Source organism: Sminthopsis crassicaudata, chromosome 6, assembly GCF_048593235.1.
Source record: "Sminthopsis crassicaudata isolate SCR6 chromosome 6, ASM4859323v1, whole genome shotgun sequence".
Taxonomy (NCBI): Eukaryota; Metazoa; Chordata; class Mammalia; order Dasyuromorphia; family Dasyuridae; genus Sminthopsis; species Sminthopsis crassicaudata.
Genome location: NC_133622.1, coordinates 148,727,517 through 148,738,611, shown reverse-complemented (window position 1 = coordinate 148,738,611; position 11,095 = coordinate 148,727,517).

The following is an 11,095-nucleotide window of genomic DNA, read 5'->3' as shown; positions in this document are numbered from 1 at the left end:
AAAAAATCCTGAGATAGAGAAAAAAGTGAACATACCATGTGTTGATTTACATTCAATCTTCACAGTTCTCTTTCTGGATTCAGATGGCATTTTCTATCCAAAGTGTATTGGGAATTGCCTTAGATCACTGAACCATTTAGAACTCAGTCTATCATAGTCGATCATTGTATAAGCTTGCTGGTATTGTGTATGAAGTATTCTTGGTTCTGCTTGTTTCACTCAGCATCAGTTCATATAAATCTTTCCAGCTCTTTCTAAAATCAGCTTGTTCATTTTTTAATAGAATAATTCTATTACTTTCATATATCATAACCTATTCAGCCACTTCCCAAGTGATGGGCATCTATTCATTTTCCAATTGTTTTCCACCACAAAAAGAGCTGCTACAAATATTTTTGCACATGTGGGTCCTTTTCTCTCCATTATGATTTCTTTGGGATACGGACTCAGTAGTGGCACTGCTGGGTCAAAGAGTATGCACAGTTTTGTAGTTCTTTGGGGATCATTCCAAATTGCTCTCCAGAATGGTTGGGTCATTTCACAACTGCACCAACAATGCCTTATTGTCCCAGTTTTCCCACATCCATTCCAACATTTATCATGATCTTTTCCTGTCATCTTAGCCAATCTGAGAGATATGAGTGGTACCTAAGAGTTGCTTGAATTTGCATTTCTCTAATCAATAGTGATTAAGAGCAATTTTTCATATGACTACAGATTAATTTCATCATTTGAAAATTTTCTGTTCATATCTTTTGACCATTTGTCAATTGGGGGATGACTTTTGTTCTTATAAATTTGACACAGTTCTTTATATACTTTAGAAATGAAAAATTTATCAGAAACATAGGCTGAAAATTTTTTCACAGATTTGTATTTCCCTTTTAAGCTTGTTTCTGTTGTTTATACAAAACTCTTTAGTTTAAAATAATTAAACTTGCCCATTTTGTATTTCAAATGTTCTCTATTTTGTCTTTGGTCATAATTTCCTCTCTTCTCCAAAGATTTGATAGGTAAATTATCCCTAGCTCTCCTAATTTCCTTATGGTTTCAACCTTTATGCCCAAATCATGTACCCTTTTGACTTTATTTTGTTATGGGATGTGAATTAAGGTCTATGCCAAGTTTTTGACATGCTATTTTCCAGTTTTTACAGCAGTTTTTGTCAAATAGTGAATTCTTATAACATAAGCGAGAGTTTGGCAATTTATCAAATACTAGGTTACTATAGTCATTGATTATTATGTCATATGTATTTAATCTCTTTCACCGATCCACCATGCTAATTCTGAGGTAGTACAAAATGGCTTTGATGACTCTTGCTTTATATTGGAATTTGAGTTCTGGTATTGCTAGGCCACCATCTTTTGTATTTTTTTTCACTAATTCCCTTAATATTCTTGCTTTTTTGTTCTTCCAGATGAATTATTTTTTTCTAGCTCTATAAAATAATTTTTTGGCAGTTTGATTGGTATGACACTGAACAAGTAAGCCAATTTAGGTAGAACTATCATGTTTTATTATATTAGCTTGGCCTACCCATGAACAATTAATATTTTCCAATTGTTTAGATCTGACTTTATATGTGTGAGCAGTGTTTTGTAACTGTGTTCTTTATAGTTCCTGGATTTGTCTTGGCAGATAGACACTCAAATATTTTATCTAGTCTACAGTTATTTTAAATGGATTTTCTCTTTCTATATCTTGCTGCTGGGCTTTCTCAGTAATATATATAGAAATGCTGATTATTTGTGTGAGTTTATTTTATGTGCTGCAACTTTGCTAAAGCTGTTACTTGTTTAAAGTAGGTTTTTGGATGGTTTTCTAAGATTTTTAAAGTATATCATCATATCATCTGCAAAGAATAATTAATATTTGTCTCCTTATTGCTAATGCCAATATTATCTAGTAAAATGTTGATTAATAGTGATGATTGGTGGACATCTTTTTTTTTGTTTTTTGTTTTTTTTTTTAACCCCTGATCTATGGGAATACATCCAGTTCTCTCATTACAAATAATGCTTACTAATAGTTTTAGATAATATGCTTCCTATTATTTTAAAAGAAAAATCCTTTAACCCTATACTCACTAATGTTTTTAATAGGAATTGGGCATAGTATTTTGTCAAAATCTTTTTATGCATCTATTGAGATTATCATGTTATTTCTGTTGGGTTTTTTATTGATATGGTCAATTAGGGCAATAGTTTTCCTGATATTGAACCCCACTTAGTCATAGTGTATTATCCTACTGATAATATTTTATTTAAAATGTTTGCAGCAATATTCTTTAGGAGATTGGTATGTAATTTTCTTTCTTTGTTTTGTCTCTTTCTACTCCTGTTTTTACTTATTTTTTCCAAATAGTTTACATAGTATTAGAATTAATTGCTCTCTAAATGTTTGGTAGAATTCACTTTTAAATCCATCTGGCTCTGGAGATTTTTTTTTCCATAGGTAATTCATTGATGATTTGTTCAATTTCTTTTTCTAAGATGGGACTATTTAAATAATTTATTTCTTCTTTTGTTAATCTGGGCAGTTTATATTTTTGTGCATATTCATGCACTTTGATTAGATTTTCAGACTTGCTTGCAAATGATTGGGCAAAATAATTCATAATTATTGCTTTAATTTCCTTTTCATTGATGGTAAATTCAGTCCTTTCATATTGGATCTTCTGTTATTCTTGATAACTTAACCAATACATTTTTATAAAATACCTATTATGTGCCAAACACTGTGCTAAACACTGGAAGTACAAAAAAAGGAAGAAGACAGTCTCTGCTCTAAGGGAGCTTACAATTTAATGGGGAGGTAAAAATACAAACAAATATGCCTAAAGAAAACTACATACATCATAAATAGGAAATAATCAATAGGAAAAGCACTAGAATTTAAAGATTTGGGGAAAGACTTACCATAAAAGAAAATGGTTGAAGTTGAGAAGGTAGAGCATTTCAGTCATGAGGGACAGGAAGAGAAAATGCCCAGAGTCAAGAGAAATAATGTATTATTCATGGAACACTCAAAGAGGTCAGTGTTACTGGTTTAGAATATGTGCCTGGTGAGTAAGATTTAAGAAGATTTAAAAAGTAAGATGGAACTAAGTCATGGAGATCTTTGCATGCCAAATGACCATTTTGTATTTGATCCTGGAGGTAATAGGAAACAACTAGAGTTTATTGAGCAGTAAAGTAACAGGCGTGCGTTGGAAAAAATATTGAAATTCTTACCATAAGTTCTGCAATATCTAGATGGCTGATTATTAATATCACTCAATGGTAACTCTGAACTCATAAATATCTCAGACTGGCAATCTCAGTCCTTTATGAATGTATTTTTTCTACCCTACAACAGGATATTAGGGCAAAATCATCTCTAGACTTAAAAATCATCTTTTTTCCTTGTCATCTGAACTGGTATTCTCCTGTGAATGAGGTACAAGTGTTTTGAGTTCTTTGAGAATAGTTGGGGTAATGAGGAAAAAAAAACAGTTTCACAATACATAATTTTATTCTTATTGGTATTTTCTGTTTTTCTCTAGTTCTGTGAGACTCTTTTCTTCTTAATCTATTTAGGTGATTTTTCCATCATTGCTGTCTAAGAGCTCATTAAGACTGCTAATTAACTGCTTAATAGATAGTAGATGGTTATGGGACATTATCTGTCTTGGGCTTGTGAAAAGTCTCTGTGGTTATTTTGTAAACTAGTAAGTTGCCCATTCTCTGCAACAGGAGAGGGCATAGTATCCATTGGTTTTCTATCTTGTGTGTTGTATGCATATCAAGGTTCCTTATCAGACTTCAACAGCTGACTCATGCATTGTACATTTACAAACATTTTATTGACATTTTTCTGCACTTATCCAGTTAGAAAATAAGCTTTATTGTACCTATTCCTTGATACAGACCCTACTGGCTATGGAGTTCTCCACTGTCTCCATTATTTTCAATTCTAAGACACAAATTGATTAGTTCTACTACATACATTAACAAAGATGGGATAAACTTTATGGTTTTATTTCTGCTAACATTCTATGTATATACCAAAAATAGCACAGTCCTACGCTGTGATTTCTAGTTATATTTTAATCTTGCTATCATATTAAACACAATACAGTTGAAATGCTCAAGTTATAGATCACCCTGAGCACAGTAAGGAATAGTTTTTATTTCTTGATTCTTGCCAAAGCCAACATCTCCTTGAGAATAATAGATATATATGGCCATCACTGTCTCAAAATGAAGCTACATCAAGCTTATTGCTTGTCCCAAGTAAGTCACCTATCATTCCAGTGGATAAGTAAGCTCAATATGAATCAATAGTATGAAGGCCAAAAGAATAAAGACTGTCATAGGTTCCATAAAAAAGAGACACAGTGTTGAGAATGAGGGACAATTTTATTCTGTTCACAGCATATATAGAGGTTTATGTACATTTATGAGTACCATATTATTGAAAGAATACTAATAATCTATAAAGCATCCAAAATAAGGCTGCTAGGAAGTAGCATAGGAGCATAGTGTGTAGTAGAGTACTGGACCTGGAAACAGAAAGAACTCAGTTAAACTCTAACCTAAGATACTTTCTAGCTGTGTGATCATGGCCAAGCCACTGCTGTCTGTCTCAGTTTCCTCAACTGAAAAATGGAAATAATCATAGTATCTACATCCCAGGGTTATATCTACATCCCAGGGTTATTGTGAGGTTAAAAGAGATAATATTTATAAAATGCGTGGCCTCTAGTGTGTGTTTATTAAATGATTTTCTTCTTCCAATCTACTAGAATAGAGAAGGGCCTTTAGAATTATGCCATTAGAATTATTACTGGTTTAAGGACCTGGGGATGTTTAGGATGCTTAGAAGATTTATGAGAATAATTGTAGCATTTTTCAAGTAGTTTTAAGGAAAGAGAAATGAGATTTGTTCTGTTCGACCTGAGGGGACGTAGTACAAAAAGATAGGTAGAATTCACATAGACAAATATAGAATTAACATCAGGAAAAACACAATTGGATCTATTTAAAAGTAGAATAGATTAATTTGGAAAGCAGTATTCAGGTAATGGGAGGATGACTACTTATGTTATGCAGGAGTCAAAGGCTGGTTGACTGCTTCGAGCACTTAGCTCATAGCTTGACACACAGTAGACAATTAATAAGTATTAGTTGTATACAGGAAGGTATTGTTCAGATACAGGTTGAATTAGATGATCTCTGGAGTCTTTTCACATCTAAGATTCCATGGAATATTATCCCTTCTATAATTGTTGAATTATTACATACCTGATAAAGCCCAGCCCAAAAGCTAATTCCTTTATGAAGTCATCCTTCATTTCCCTATAATTACTGTATCTCATGTAGAACTTTATTTTACATGTCTTTAATGTATTTACCATGTTTTGTTGTGTATTATTTTGTATTGTGAATGAAAGTGAAAGTGATAGAAGAATAGACTGAAAAAATAATATTTATATTCAGTGTTCAGCTCCCCTTACATTATGGATATGCAAGATCCAAGGAAACAACCAAGTAATCTAGCATTTAATAAAGCAAAATATCCAAGATTTTAGGACAAGAAACTATTATTTGACAAAAATTTCTGGGAAAACTAGAAAGCAGTCAGCAGAATGGCAAAACCAACATTCACATCATATACTTAGATAAGATCAAAATAGACATGTGATTTAGAACTAAAGGATAATATCATAAGCAAATTAGAGGAGCATTGAATATTTTACCTTTCAGATTGAGGAATATGGGAAGAATTTATGACCAAACAAGAGACAAAGAGCATTGTAAGATATGAAATGGATAATTTTTATTACATCAAATTAAGAAAGTTTTTGCACAAACAAAACCAATGCAGCCACGATTAGAAAGAAATCAGGGAAAAGGGCAAAGGGCAAAGGATGAAGAAGATGGATATAGCAAGTTACTCTGAAAAAACAAAGCCTCATTTCTCAAATAACTAAGGAACTGGGTCAAATTTGTAAGAGTGCAAGTCATTAAGTAGACAAAGGCTATAAAGAGGCAATTTTCAGAAGAAGAAATCAAAGTTATCTATAAGCATAGGGAGAAATACTCTAAATCACTTTTAATTAGAGAAATGAAGATTAACCTAATCACATCTCTTAGATTGGCTAATATAACAGAAAAGGAAAAAAAGAAATGTTGGAGGGGATGTGGGGAAATTAGAACACTACCACACTGTGGAGATTAATTTGGATCTATGACTGAAAGACTATAAATCTATGCATATTTTTTGATTCAACAATACCACTACTAAGTCTATACCCCCAAAGAGATCAGAGAAAAAGTGAAATGATCTATATGTATAAAAATATTTAAAGCAAATCTTTTTGTGTTGGGAAATAATTGGACATTGAGGAAATGCTCATCAATAGGAGAAAAGCTGAATAGGAGAAATCGTGGTGTATAATTGTGTTATAATATATAAGCTATAAAAGGAAGGATTTCAGAAAATCCTGGGAAGACTTACATAAATTGATGAAAAATAAAATGAGAAAAATGAGAAGAACATTGTATGATGGTTCATTGTGGAATGATTTAAGTATTCTCAGCCATACAATAAAGCAAAACATTTCCAAAGGACTTATGGTGAGGAAATGCTATCTACCTCCAGAGAAATAACCAATGGAGTCTGAATGTAGATCAAAACAACTTTTTTTTTTTAACTTTATTATTCTTGGTTATTCTTGTGGCCTTTTTAAATCTATCTTTTTGTAACATGATTAATGTAGGAGGATATGAAAACAACTATATATGTATGTATGTATGTATGTGTGTATAATATATGTGCAATATACATAATATATAGTATAACAAGATAATCTCAGAAGGAAGGCACTAGCATAAAGAAAGACAAGGAAAGTCCTCTTTAAAAAAGGTTGAACTTTTAATTGAAATTGGAAGAAAGCCATGGAAGCCAGGAAGTGGAGCTAAGTGGAGAGATGATATGGAGGATAGCCAGTGAAAATGCAGGAAATCCAGAGATAGAGTATCTTGTGCAAAAAATAGCAAGGGGGTGTTACTAGATCTCAGAGTATGTGGGGGGTGAATTAGGTATTATAAAATTATATTAGAAAGGTAAGAAAGCCAGTTTTAAAGGGTTTTAAAGTCAAAATATTTTACATTTGATGAGGGAGGTAATAAGAAACTACCAGAGCTTATTGAATAAGGAGATGACATGGTCAGACCGTATTTTGAGAAAATCTTTCTTTATTGATGAGTGGATAATGGACAGGAGTGGAGAGAGCTGCAGAGAAATCATCTAGAAAGTTGTTGTTTAGGCAAGAGTGATGAGAAGTATCAATGTCAGAAGGCAGATGGGAAAGTATATGAGAGATGTTGCTAAAGTGAAACTAATAGCATTTAGCAAGAAATTAGGTAGCAGAGAGAGAAAGAGTGAGAAGATGAAGATGAAATTTATGTTTTCATCCTATGTTACTCAGAAGATAGTGGTACCCTGAATAATAGTGCAGAAGTTAGGAAGGTAATGAATTTGGTTTGACCAAGTTGAATTAAATGAATGAATGAAGTACTTATCAAATACCTACTACATGCAAAATGGAGACAGATAAGTGGATATAGAGTACTGGGTCTGGAGTCAGGAAGACAGGTTCAAATTTGGCCTCAGATACTTGCTAGTGATCATGCACAAGTCATTTACCTCCTGCTTTCTTTACTTCATTAAAGAAGGAAATGGCAAACCACTCCAGTATCTGTGCCAGGAAAATCCCATGGACAAAAATGGACAAAACAATGATCTAGGGTCACAAAGAGCCAAACATGATTGAATGACTAAACAACAAAATTGTGCAAAGCATTGTAATGGGGATACAAGTACAAAAATAAAACAATTGTGCTTCCTCTAGAGATCACATTCTAATGAATTTAAAATTAAAATATGAAGTGCAAATGACACAATAATATAATTTTAAAATTTAACCTACTTAGCCTCCAAATGAATAGAAACAACAGATGAGTTCAGAAAAATCATGGGATATAACAACAAACTACAAATTGCATTCCTATTTGCTAATAATAAAACCACAAAAATATAACAAAAATACCATCTACAATATCAAAAAACATCAATATTAACTTACCTAAAAACTCATAAGAGAACCATATAGATTTATAAAGCCAGCTCTAAAATGATGACAACTGAAATAAAGAAGGACCTAAAGAACTGGTGGGATAGTCAATATTTTTTAGTTTTGTCAGATTCAAATATAATGATGTATTTTCATAACTACCTTATACATTTAATGTGACACCAATAAAAATGGCATCACCGCTAAATGCTAAATATTAAAAATTGTATCAATAAAAATTCAGACATACACTATTTTATAGAACTAGACAAAATCATAAGGAAAATTAGATTGAAGCAGCATATGAGTGTTGGTACAAATAAAAAAAAAGATGAAAGGAACTTTGTAATTCTAAATTTCAAAATGTATTTCAAAGTGTTTATTATCAAAACTGTTTGGAATTAAACCCAAAATTCGAAGTTGAGCAATGGAATAGGATGGATATCTGACATCCATCCAAAAGATTAGTTTTGGTAAACCCTTAGATAAACGGAAGTAGATTCTAGAAATGACTCCATCAAAAAGCTATGCTGAAGGGGAACTTCATTTGTAAGTAAGCCATTCATGTTCTCCATTGTATTTTAACTCTATTACCATGGATGCTATGTCTATTAGTCTAGTGACTAATTAGATATCAGTCTAAGAGTGTGTCTTCAAGTTTTAAGAAGAAACATTGCTTTATTCTACTTTCTTAGTAAAACATCTTTTCTAAAAACTAATTGAGGCTGGCTGACAGATTGTTACTGGGAAGCATGGTGAGAATTCATGAGTGGCAAGACTAGAAACTTAGCTTCCCCTACTGAGTTAGAAATAGAGCTCCCTCTGGAAATCCAACCTGTAAGTATAATTTGGGAGATTGGCCCCAAGGAGAGTTTTACACACTTGAAATCTCAAACCTTTTAAAATAATATTAATTTTATAATAAAAATAATAGTGTATTTTCTATAACATTTTAAGAATTGCAAAGTCCTTTACATTATATTTGATCCTCTCAGCAGGCCTAGGAGACAAATACTAAAAATTATCCCAAATTAATTGATGAAGAAACTAAGGCTTAATTTAATTTATGTTTGAAAGGCTAGTGATCAAGTCCAAACTCAAATCCAAGTCTTTCTGTCTTGGGAGAAGTTCCTAAACCTATCTTGTAGAGGAAAGTCCTGCTGAGAAGAAAGATTCATTGCACCCTCAAATTAGCCTGTATGCCCCTAACAATGCAGGTCCTGCTTACTGACAATAGACTAGCCCAGTGGCAGGAAGTGAGGCTGCTAGAAGCCTTGCATTCTGCACAGCTGCAGTCTTATGATTCCGCACAGCCACACCCCAATTTATTTCTGGAAATTGACTCTGACTCTATTCATATACATTGCTATCTTTATACTTACCAGGATATGCCAGATAGAGACACAATATAATTCTTGCTGATACAAAAAAGAAAAGGAGAGGAGAAAGAACTTCTAATAGTTGTTTGGGAGAAATAAGTTTATATCATTCAATAGTTTTGTGACTCTCCTTGCTTCTGTAACCTTCTATTGTCACCCAAGATGGAACAAACATCTTATGAGGCCTTTATGCATAAAGACAATAGCTCTTTTCTATGCTTTTCTAACATTTATTTAGCACATAATATGTATCAGGCACAGTACTAATCAATTAACAAATAGTATCCCATTTAAGCCTTACAACTTTGGGAGATAGGTGCTATTATTTTCATTTTCCAGATGAAAAAATTGAGGCAGAGATTGTGTTTTCCTTAAAACACATATTCACTATACCACCTAGTTGCCTCTATTTAGAACTGGTTTTCCAGGAGAAATTATATATCGGTGCCCAAATTCCCTTAAATATCTAATTTCAGACAAGCAAAGTCTGACCGAGATTAGCGATTCTGCTTGCCATTATGGACCAGAGCAAAAGTGATGGACTCAAACAGTACTTGAATCCATGAACCATGATAATGATTATCTTGGCACCATGTTCTAACCATCCTAGACCCTCTGGATAATATTGGTACCTCTCAGAAAATGCCATCTGGTTACTCCATCTTGCCTCACATTTCTCTACATTATTCCAATTTCTTCAAATACGATGTAGGCTGTCTAAATTTTGCATGCCCAATTTGATATAATTTTCTGATTCACAATCAGAGGACTTGAGTTCAATTCCACTTCTACAATTTATCATCTATGTGCCCCTTGATCCTCAGAGTCTAGGTTTCCAGTCATCTATAAAATGAGAGATTTAGACTAGGTGCTTTCTAAAATCCTTCTTAGCTCTGAATAGGTGTTATATACATTGTATATTCTTTAGAACTTCCAGAGGTAAATCACTATTGATTAAAGAAATGTAAATTAAAACACCTCTGAGGTACCACCTTACACTCTCAGATGGACTAAAATGACAGGAAAGGATAATGATAACTGTTGGAGGGGATGTGGGAAAATTGGGACACTAGTGCATTGTTGGTGGAGTTGTAAAGTGATCTAACCATTCTGAAGAGCAATTTAGAACTATGCCCTATCAAACTGTGCATACCCAGCAATGCCATTACTGAGGAGAAAAAATGACCCATATGTGGAAAAATGTTTGTAGCCGCTCTTTTTGTAGTTACAAAGAATTGGAAAATGAGTAGGTGCCCATCAATAGCTGAACAAACTGTGGTACAAGAAAGTAATAGAATATTATTGTTCTATAAAAAATAATGAACAAGCTGATTATAGAAAGGCCTGGAAAGATTTACATGAACTGATGGTGAGTGAAACAAGCAGAACCAGGAATACATTGTATACAATAACAGCAAGAATGTGCAATGATCAGTATGAAAAATTTGGTTCTCACTAGTTCAGTGATCTGAAGGAATCCTAATAGACTTAGAACAGAAAATGCCATCTGCAACCAGAAAAAGTACTGAGGAGACTGGATGTAAATCAACAATGCTATGTTCACTTCTTTTTTTTCTGTTTTTTAACTCTCCCA